At 41.0% G+C, this 11,376-nt stretch overlaps 1 long non-coding RNA gene across 1 annotated transcript; it reads right to left on the reverse strand.

The window, feature by feature from the left end:
- Nucleotides 1-974: 974 nt before the first annotated feature.
- On the reverse strand, nucleotides 975-11,054 carry XB5733233.S. Its single transcript, XR_001932862.2, has 2 exons — nucleotides 10,299-11,054; nucleotides 975-1,534 (listed from the first exon to the last, which is right to left on the reverse strand). It is a non-coding gene; the product is annotated as an uncharacterized XB5733233 S homeolog (long non-coding RNA).
- Between the last annotated feature and the right edge of the window lie 322 nt (nucleotides 11,055-11,376).

The raw sequence follows: 11,376 nt of genomic DNA on the forward strand, positions 1-11,376 counted from the left end.
TGGAGGTAAAATTAGGTACCTCGGCTTATACTCGGGACGGCTTATACTCGAGTATATACGGTAGTTTTTTCTTTTCTTTGTTTCTGCCAAATTACTTGGTTTCTGCCCAGACATAATCCACCCACCTCTCCTTTCTGATGTATTTGTATATTTATCTTTATTTCCCTTCATATGCCTACTTACAACCCTCTATCCACTTATGATACACAGGAGACACATTGTACCTTTTGGTAGTGGAATAGTCATTAATTTCAGTCATCAAGCGCAGACTTTCACAAACTTTGGGGTTGGACCTCTGAAGGCCAATAAAGCCAGTGAGCTCTCGAGGGAGTGCTCATAAATACTCCTGGGATTTCTGCTTAAAGCCTAAATAGATTGAGATTTGGGATAAATACTTCAGGGGTCATTTACTTTCCCCCGAGTGGAAGGGTTAAAGCATTAAGGGGCACAAAAGCACATTTCTTGGTGCTCATCAAAGAAGCACTTGCACCCCAGGAACAGCTGCACTCTGGCCCTTGTACCAGATGGAAAATCCATCTTGGGGAGTAAAGTGCAGTATTAAGTCCTTACCACCTTTGTTCTCTGCCCTAAATAATAGTGATGAGCAAATGTATTCGCCAGGTGCGAATTTGTGGCGAATTCCCGCGATTCCCCGCCGCAAATCAATTTGCGAAAACGCAGTGAAAATTCGCCAGAAAAAATTCAGTTTCCAAAAAATGGACGCCTGCGTCAAAAACAAGACGCCGGCGCAGTTTCGCTAATTTTTTGCAGTTTCGCTCGGCGAAACGAGCCAAATTTGCCCATCACTAAATAAGCTTAGAATTACTTCTGAATGGCTTTAACACCAACGTTTCCATATACTGTATGTACTCTTGTCACAAGTCAATTGAACATATGTGGGTCTTGAACCATCATAAATCAGAAAAAAACTGATCTAGAGTGTGAAAATGATATAAATAATGTATGAGCAATAATTGGTAATGAAACATCTGATTTTTTTTATTCCATATATGAGTACAAACTAGTTATAATACATGCCATGATATAAAATGTGCCAGAACTGACACATGACATATAACAAGCCAATTAATAACTGCCTGAAAAACAATCTTCCTGTTGGAGTTTTGCTCCTTCTAAAGAAGAAGCTTGAGAGATAACAGCACCTTCATTGTGTTGGATTAACCTAGTGGCTTCCCAGTTGGGTAGGGCCTGTGCCCTGTAGAAACAAAAAAACAGACAGAGGCTGGAAGGTTTTCTTGGCTTGAGATGAGGCTTATGATTAGGTTACTGAGAGTCCATCTCCTTCCCCTAGCACAATGATTTGCCTGTACGGGCATTTTCAGCACAGGTCCTGCCCAGGTTGACTCCTTGGAGCAAAAGATCTGTGAACTTGTCCAGTCCTATGCAGGTGGTGAGAGGAGCCAGAAACCCATACAGGCCGCCAAGGAAAATGCTTATTGGCCAGCCAAGGAAGAAGAGGACCAAAACCCAGAAGATGCACCAGAGAACACACTGACAGTCAGCCATCCCAAACCTAGGGGAAAAAAAAGGTATATATATTAATGGAATTGACAGATTACACACTACTGAATGGGTGGCCCACATAACACATTTGCACCCAACACATATGTCTATAGATCATTGCAATTTGAAAAGAGAGTCATGTGACTGTTGTGCTGTGTATTAAATGTAAGCTTCAGCCTCAATGTATTACATACCTTTCATTTGTTAAAAAAAAACCGATGTATCCTAGGAGCAGTGTGTCTTAAGCACTTCACCAATAAGGGAGCAAGTCAATATGCCAGTTTGTCATTGGATATGTTATAGGAGGTGTTTGTCTTTACACTGCACCAATGAGAGGGGAAATAAACTAGCCAATCATAGGAGCCCTGTATAAGTTAACTCTTCTGCCCATTTGGTTATGGGCTGATAACATACACCTCTGGTTAACCAAAATTCCTGCATGGTTTAAAGGGATACTGTCATGGGAAAAAATATTTTTTCCAAAATGAATCCGTTAATAGTGCTGCTCCAGCAGAATTCTGCACTGAAATCTATTTCTCAAAAGAGCAAACAGATTTTTTTATATTCAATTTTGAAATATGACATGGGGCTAGACATTTTGTCAATTTCCCAGATGCCCCTGGTCATGTGACTTGTGCCTGCACTTTAGGAGAGAAATGCTTTCTGGCAGGCTGCTGTTTTTCCTTCTCAATGTAACTGAATGTGTCTCAGTGGGACCTGGATTTTACTATTGAGTGTTGTTCTTAGATCTACCAGGCAGCTGTTATCTTGTGTTAGGGAGCTGCTATCTGGTTACCTTCCCATTGTTCTGTTGTTTGGCTGCTGGGGGGGGGAAGAGAGGGGGTGATAATCACTCCAACTTGCAGTACAGCAGTAAAGAGTGATTGAAGTTTATCAGAGCACAAGTCACATGACTTGGGGCAGCTGGGAAATTGACAATATGTCTAGCCCCATGTCAGATTTCAAAATTGAATATAAGAAAATCTGTCTGCTCTTTTGAGAATTTTTTTTTTCCCATGACAGTATCCCTTTAAGATGCCTTGAGGTCTGCAAAGGCAAGTGCTAAGTGCAATGCTATTCATTAATCACCTACACTGATGCTAAAATCTTGGGGCAAAAAATGGTGATTTGCATCAGGATTGTGCACTTGCATGGAGTGCTAATTTGGTAAATAAACCCATTTATCCCCCTGTCAGCATTCAGGTGGTTCTATTTCATCAATCAAATAAGATGGAAAACCTTTACAGGGTACATAGAGATCAAATCATACAAATTATAAGTAAAACCACAAATTGCACCCCTATGGGCACAGGTACAACAAGTTCTGCATATACTTATAGTGTGTCTCGTAGACTATAATGTTTCTGCTATAAGGGGAAGGTGCATTGTAGGGAAAATGCATTTTAATGTATTGTATCTCTATTTTTACACTTTCTCCCGCATGATAAATGAACCTTAATATCCCTTTAGATAAAAATCACCCTTGGGAATAGTGCTACTGTGCATGTATTGCACTGTTTGTGCCAGAGCAGCCAGAGATATTAGAATATTTACAACATGCACTGGAGATAAAAAGGTTAATACACAGGACAGCATATAATAAATTTTGAAAGAAGACTTTTTGTCCAATAGATTTCTAAACTAACCATCATATCAACTCATATTAGGTGTGTTTATCACTTAAAGGCTAATTATGCCATCATTTCTACAGAGCATGTACAGATCAGCATAGGTTGGTGCGGCCTTTAAATGGATAAAAATCGTGCACATATTTCTGGACTTCAGCCTGACGAGCCCGATAGACTAAACGGAAATGGTTGTAGTGATAAAACTGCAATATAAGAATGCGGCAGTCTAGATATTCAGCATTTTTATGCCTGGAGCTTCATAAAATATATATTTATATGTACCTGTACTGATATATGTGAGCCTTATTTATATGTATTGCTTGTGCACCCCCTAATAGTATACGAATTGCTTTGTTGAACATACCAGTGTTATAGTTATAGTTATTATATGTGCAGAACTGCCTTTTCATTTGCCATTGTTGTTCATTCAGCTGTTTGTGCTTCAGAAAGAAGAAGTGCACCTCTGCTGATCTGCAGCAATGTTATATAATGCATGAGTGGGACCACAGAATTGAACCCACAAGCCCAAGAGAGGCTTTTAAAAACTGTACATTTCAATGGGAATCTCCACCCAAAGCTGTTATAAACACATATTGGAAAGCAGCTTTGCAATATACATTAAATATATTATGTCATGATGTTTTCATGGTGTTTTATTTCTAAATGTAACTATTTACACTGCAAATAATTCACCCTACAATCTGAAATTTTATTCCTGAACCAATAATTCGTAATACTGGTGCGTAGGCAACCATCTCAAGTCATTATGCCTGATTCTGTGCTTTCAAAAAGAGCCAACACTTCACAATAGAACTGCTCTCAGATAAGCTATTGTTTTCCCTACTCGGTGTAACTGGAGGAGTCACAGTGGGACTTGGATTTTTACTATTTAGTGCTATTCTCATATCTATCAAAACCAAGGATTGTTCTTGCATTTATGAAATTACAATGTCAGATTGTGTAGAGGTGAGTTACTAATTAACAATTTATTCAACAAGAGAGTAGTAATCCCACACTATCTGACCAATTATTTTATTCCAAAACAATTAAAAACATAGTTGTCCTTTTTAATTATTTTGGAATAAAATAATTGTTCAGATAGTGTGGGGGAATGAATATATTCTCATATCTACACCTAACAATGCAGCTGTCAGTGCACTAATATCCTGTTGTTTTACATGGTTCTGTTGATAGGCTGTGTAGCAGAGCACCAATCACAAGGCTGAGGATACCTGGGAAACTAAAAACATGTCTAGCCCCATGTCAGATTTCACAATTAAAAATATAAAAAAATAATTTTTGCTCTTTTAAAAACAGATTTTAATAAATTTTTTACAAAAAAAACCAACGTGTTTTGACCCAATTTGAAATAGGGGGTCTTCTTCAGGGAAACAGAAAAATGTATATTTCAGCAGTCAAAGCCAGTAGTGCAGAAAATATAAACTAAGTGAAACCGTGCAGTTTAAGAAGAGCAAGGGTTCAATTTCTGGAGTGCTATGGGGCACTTTGCACCTTCTTTTATATATAAGTCTTCTAATCTCTTGGTTTATCTAAGGAAAACTTCATGGACTCTTAGTGCAAATCTGAAACTTTATAAGGAGATCATTGTGCTTATTATCCTTTAATTTGGTCCATTAATATTGAAACAATTATTAGATGTGGTATATAGACATCAGGGGTATGAAGGATACAGCCTTCATAGTAATGGGACATGGCATTTAGTCACCTACGATAAATCGATCTTCAGCGGCAATAAAACGCCCCTTGTTTCCTTACCACCAGCTATTTCATTTACATCTCAAAGAAGAAGATGTTGGCCAAAGGTTCCTTTCATGGAAACTGCGAGCAACCTCACACCGCTTATGTTTCTCCATCACCATTATCAATGTTAGCCAGTTGAATGAAACTGGAGGGATGTTTTGTTTCCCACTGTAGTAAACAGGCCCAGATTTGTGACAAGGTCTCAAAGGCCCAGGTCTGAAGGAGGTCATACACGGAGAGATCAGCTCGTTTAGCGATGTCGCCAAACGAGCGGATCTCTCCCCAATATGGGGCTGATCTGATCTTGGGCCCTAGTGCCCAACGATCGGATCCTAATGGTGGCTTTACGGGCCGTCGGATCGCGGGACCGCATCAACGAACAGATGCGGCCGCGATCCGACGGGATTTTTAGTCCCATGCGATCGAGATCTGCCCGACTTTCGGCCAGATCTCGATCGGGGAAGCCCGTTGGGGGGCCCCATACACGACCAATAACCTGCCGATTCGGTCTGTCGGCAGCTTTTATCGGCCATACACACCTTAAGACGGCACAAATAAAGAGATGGCATGTCGCCCAACTGTATTTGAAGTTTTCTGTTATTTAGAGCACTAGGGACTATGCACCCTGTCCCCATGCTACAACTGAAGGCAAAAATGATTCCTATGTGTGTGATCCAAGCAGAGGGAGCGATGGAGGAGGCCAAACTCCAGGTGCCATGAGATGAAATCTGGACCTGGTAGCGATTATTGTGGGCAACAAATCATCCCATGTGCCATTACCCTAATGCTGCTGTTGATTTGTTACTCTCAGTATCCTGCTGGGAACATGGAAGCTGTCAAGAAGGGCACTGGGTGAAGTGTTTAATTAATAGATCGAGGGCTGCAGACTTGGCATTTACCCCCTTCCCTCAGATGGGACCCTTAGCCTTCCTATAGCAGCAGAAGCCACATTTTCTCTAGCTCCAGTCTGGTAATCATTCATGAGGCTCAGGGATTTAGTCAAGTTTTACATAGGCTCATTCCAGGTACTATATTATTTTACAAGTATGGGGCTGATTTGATCCAGTCTGGTGTTTGTCTTGAAACAGAAATCCAGCCAATGCTACTTGCTGATGGGTTGATATGGGTTTCTAAAACGTTGCACTTGCTATTATCTCACGCCCAGAATCAGATGACTTATTATTGTATAGTTTCATCTTCTGGTATTAAAAAACAGAGCAGTCCAGTACCCTAATTGCAGTAAATGTATAAAGAGGTGTGTGTCCAACATTTTCCAACCACCCAATATAACGAGGACCTGTGTAACCACAAGTGGTCCTGATTGGCTCTATTGTTGATGAACATGCCAATAACTGTTTAGGGGGGTCCTGTGGGAGGTTTATCACTTATCAATAATGGCGACTATAATTCACAATCTTAGTGATGGGAGTGTTACCATTTGTCTTGCCCCTGATCCACGCAGGCAGCCATTCATTATCACTCAGACCCGGTATATGCAGGCAGCTAATGATTATCTAACAACTCATATACGTCTCTAATCATTGGATACGATTGATGAGAGGGACTGACAGTTGTTGGATTTATCTGATTTTTTTTTTGTAGCAAACTACATGCGGCTACTTGGTCTGGCCCATGGCTAATGGCTTTGGCAGCATTATACGTCATATTCTCTTTTTCTGCAATTATTGTTCAACGCCCATTCAAGCTTTTTGTAAAGTTTTACTGATCAGGAAGCCTGAGAACAATGTAAAGCGAATTTTTAGAGAAGTAGTTGAAGTTCTGTTTGCACAGTGAAGTAAATGGAGCAGCATTCCAGCCATTATTCACGTTCACACCTCCCCCCACAGAATGAAGTAGTAGTTGTAGCAGTGGTGTATTCCATAAAGGGCAGCATGACCTTAGTCCGTTAGTATGTGATAAGATTACTAGGAAGCCTAACACTGCCACCCAACCGGAGTCCCGCTATATAGACGTGGCAGGGGTGCAAGGCATAAAATAGATTTGAAATTTAAATGGTTGTTTTTTAGGCTGTGGCTGCCTGATAGGATCATATACAAGGGCTTTGCTGTTAGTTTACTGTACTGTGATATGTTCATATGACTTCTGAGTCAACGGCTTGGTATGTCCATTAATCCCACCAGCGTCTGTGTAAACTCATTATACAGTGGATGGAACAAACCTTGGCATGTCATCACAGTTTTAAAGAATATATTTATTCTTCCACCTATCATAGTTTATTAAAATGTAAAACGAAGTGGCCTGGCATAGGCTGTGGCAAATGAATCGTCAAGAATTGTGACATATCTCCATCTGTAACACTTGTTGTGAGTCACACATGGAAACCCTGGACGAATTATACATGACGTTGGCATTGAAAATATAACGGAATTATTGGACCCAGATTCACCCAATGTGGTCAGTGACAAAATGAGACACAGATAGAATTTGGTGGTTTCCCATTGGCACAAGAAAAGCCAGCGGAGAAAAAATCCACATGTGAACCTGTAGGTCCGAACCCATAAATAGGTCACCTGAAATATTATCCAACAGTGTTGTAAAAGAGCTACTTGAAATATTCCAGGTATGGGCAGGGTCAGACTGAAGAGCTGCTTTTTTCGGACCCCCTGCTGCAACCCTCGTTTACCTGCCACACCATCCCCTCCCCCACACGTGTTGCGCCGTGCTGCACTTCTGCGCATACAGTTGAGGGCCGCACCAGGAAGATTTTTGCAGGTATTGGGTCTAGGCTGGCGGGGCCCACGAGAGCCTAAGCCCACCGTTTTTTCCCTAGTGTCCCGCTGGCTCAGTCCGACCCTGGATGTGGGATCTGTTATCCAGAAACCCATTCCCATTTTTAAAAGTAATTTCCCTGTAATTATAAAACAGTAGCTTATATTTAATCCTCACTGAGTTAATGGGGGTCATTTATCAACACTGGGCAAATTTGCCCATGGGCAGTAACCCATGGCAACCAATCAGATTGTTGCATTCATTGTTCTACTTTCAGCTGGCTTTACAAAGCTAATCACTGATTGGTTGCTATAGGTAACTGCCCATTGGCAAATTTGCCCAATGTTGATAAATGAGCCCCAATGGTTCTTATTAAAGGAGAAACAATTCTGTTGGGTTTCATGTTTAAATGATTTTTTAGTAGTCTTAAGCTATGGTGATCCAAATTACACAAAGGCCCATTATCCAGAAAACCCCAGGTCTGGATACAAGGTCCCATACCTGTATAGATTTTAAACTAAACATTGCCTAATCTCAATGACCCCTTCATCCTCATTACATATAGATACACACACATATATATATATTTATTGTATGTAGCATAAAAATATTAAGATCTAAATGTACAATGATTTAGATATTTCTGCTTTTCTTTTTTCAATGAAAGTGCAATTACCTAAACTGCCACAGTCTCAGATTGACTGGCTACAACCTTCCTTATTACCTCCCATAGCCCTCCTATTGTGTCAAAATCCCACTTATAAGAAACCAGGAGGGATTTGAAGACAATTGGGAGTGGTCTGATATTGGGATGCACCGAATCCACTATTTTGGATTCGGCAGAACCCCCGAATCCTTCTCTAAAGATTCGGCTGAATACTGAGCCGAATCTGAATCCTAATTTGCATATGTAAATTAGGGGTGGCAAAGGGAAAACATTCTTTACTTCCTTGGCTTGTGACAAAAAGTCACGTGATTTCCCTCCCCGCCCCTAATTTGCATATGCAAATTAGGATTCAGTTCGGTCGGGCAGAAGGCAGAATCCTGGCCGAATCCCGAACCGAATCCTGGATTCAGTGCATCCCTAGTCTGATATAACTTGGATGATATCAGAAACCTTGTGGTTGTATATATTTATACTAGAAGCTTGTTTATATCTGAATGCTACCGGCCCTTAAAAAATGAATAATGGTATAACCATCCCCTAAAACAAACTTGCCAATGACATTTTAAATTTGTTGTTTTACAGAAAGGAAGGCCAAGTACAGTTCAAAGAGCTTGCACTCGTGTGTTTAGAAAATACGCTTCCCTTTTTCTAAATGAGTAAGAAATGAGGAGGAATAGTAGTTCAGTAGTTTCCGGGGCGTTTTGGGGCGTGAAAGGACAGAAGAGGATCACTAGTACTTGATACTAGTCTCCCCTATTGTAACCAGGGTTAAACTACATACACGGCAACGCTATGAATAATAATAGGGTTATGCACATCCCCAGGGTGGGTAATTGGGTAATAAGAAATATTCGAACTTCCTGACAGCGGAGGATTCGGAAAGCTGTAATAATAGACATGACTGTAACATCGGTTAAACAATGGAGAGGTAATAGAGATCTAAGAGCGTTATGTAGTGATGGTCGATTAAATTAAGCATGCGCAAATTCGTTGCCAATTTCCGAGTTTTGCCGCCGGTGAAAAGACATTTGCGTCAAAACCGTCGTGCATCAACACTATTCGGACGCCCATTGATTTTAACGCCAGCGCCAAACGGACACGAGCATCGAAATTGACGCGAGTTTCAAGAATATTTCGCCATTTTCCGGGAAACGGGAGAAATTCGCCCATTACTAGTGTTATGGATTCTGCTTAAATCAAAACATGCAGTTTTTAGGGGATGCTGGGCATTGTAGTTAAACATTGTACTAAAACAGCTGAAAAGATGTAAAATTGCCTGGATCTCTGTGGGCACTAGGCAAATTTGTCCCATAGCGTCCAATCAACAATTAGCTTTGATCAGACGACTACCAATGAAAGCACATCTCCGAATGGTTGAACTATACTTGAACTATACTCCTGTATGCTCTGAGATGGCCGATGACTGTGGTAAGCATGAAACGTGTTAGGCTCCATGTGGGGTAATGTTATATTTTAGATGTTCCAATAATTTTTTTAATATGGCATGACTATAGAGGAGTTTTTGGACTTTATATACTTGAACTATATTGTCAGGGTAAGGAATTGTAAGTTACAACTGCAGCTTCTAATAAACTACAGTCCCCAATATTCCCATCGGGGATGCTGGGTAGTGTAGTAGTCATGAGCTTAAGGGTTGCAGCTTGGATAGAACAGTTTTATATAAATAGTAAAGCCACATTTTTGCCCCATTGCCACCAAAAATAACCCAGGGAAATGGCACAAGGGACAAGTGTTTCTCAGAGTAATTTGTAGCAAGGTTGGAGGCAAACACCCTGAATGGTAATCACCAGACACTGGCCGTGCACTCGCAGGCAATTTGGAATGTTTCGCAAGCCAGGGTGTGCCGTTGATCTAGAGAAAGAAGGAGAAAGAAGAAAGCAACAGAAGAAAGCAGCTCCAGAATCCAAGCACAGCGAGACAGCAGAGAGAACAGAGGGTGCGAGAGATCTCTTCCAGATTTTACTTACTGGGAGTTTAGCTTCTTTCCTCACTTCAATTCCAAGTAAACCCAACAAGGGCTGATAGGGAAGAAAATAAGCAGCAAATGCTATAAAAATGCCAGACGCCTCCTCTCCCTCTCTCTTCAGTTCCACTGTAGACTTGTGTAGAGAGATATCCGTCCCCTTTGGTTTGTAAAAATTTCCTCTGTGAGAATGTGCTTTGTGTTTCTTTCTCTGGCCGAGTCCCAGAGGAATGAGCGTGTGGCCAGCCCTGGGTGGAACTATTCACTTTGTGAAGGAAGCAAAGTGTCGCAATCAGGCAGTTTGATCAAGTGACAGTTGGAGACTTCCTGTGAGCTCGTTAATGATAAGAATCATGCATTCTACTCTCTAGGAAACACCTCATCTTTGCCCCATGTTTACAGTTTAAAAAAACAAAACTTTATAAGTTCCTTGGTGCTCGAGACCAACCCTAACCTGTTCTGAAGCACCCAATACCAACCGGCAACCAAAAGCCACTGTCTTCAAATTTTTAAAAGTTTCAGTTGCATCTTTGTTTTAAAAAGACCATAGAGTTGTTTGCCTTGGCTTGTTGCTAGGGGTTCAGAACACTGAAGTAATGTTAACAGTGGGTTTCAGACAAAAAGGGTAATTAACGATGACCCCAAATGCAAGGGCTACAGCATTAAAGTGTGCCCCTTAGTGCTGAATTTAAAAAAAAAAGCACTTGTGTCTGGGGGTCAGGCTTTCTCTGCACCTACCTCCAGATTGGAACAGCTACTAGGCTTGGCCCCTGTCCTTTCTGCCTGTCAGGTAGGTGGCAAGTGCATCCTAAATGATAAGCAAATTAAGAGATGACGCCTACATGACTCCCTCCTTCGTGGAACCCCATGAATATATAGCATGGCCAATCACAGACAGCTGTATTTATGGGACACAAGTAGGTCTGCTCTCCATTTTCAAACAGGAATTCAGAAAAATGCAGGTATCTCACCACTGTGATAGAGTCCTTCATTATAACTACAATTAAATTCTTACGGTGGGCATACATACACTATAAGATCTTCTCATTTTTGTGTAGGGATCAACAAACAAGAGCAATTTT

Source organism: Xenopus laevis, chromosome 8S (assembly GCF_017654675.1).
Source record: "Xenopus laevis strain J_2021 chromosome 8S, Xenopus_laevis_v10.1, whole genome shotgun sequence".
Classification (NCBI taxonomy): domain Eukaryota; kingdom Metazoa; phylum Chordata; class Amphibia; order Anura; family Pipidae; genus Xenopus; species Xenopus laevis.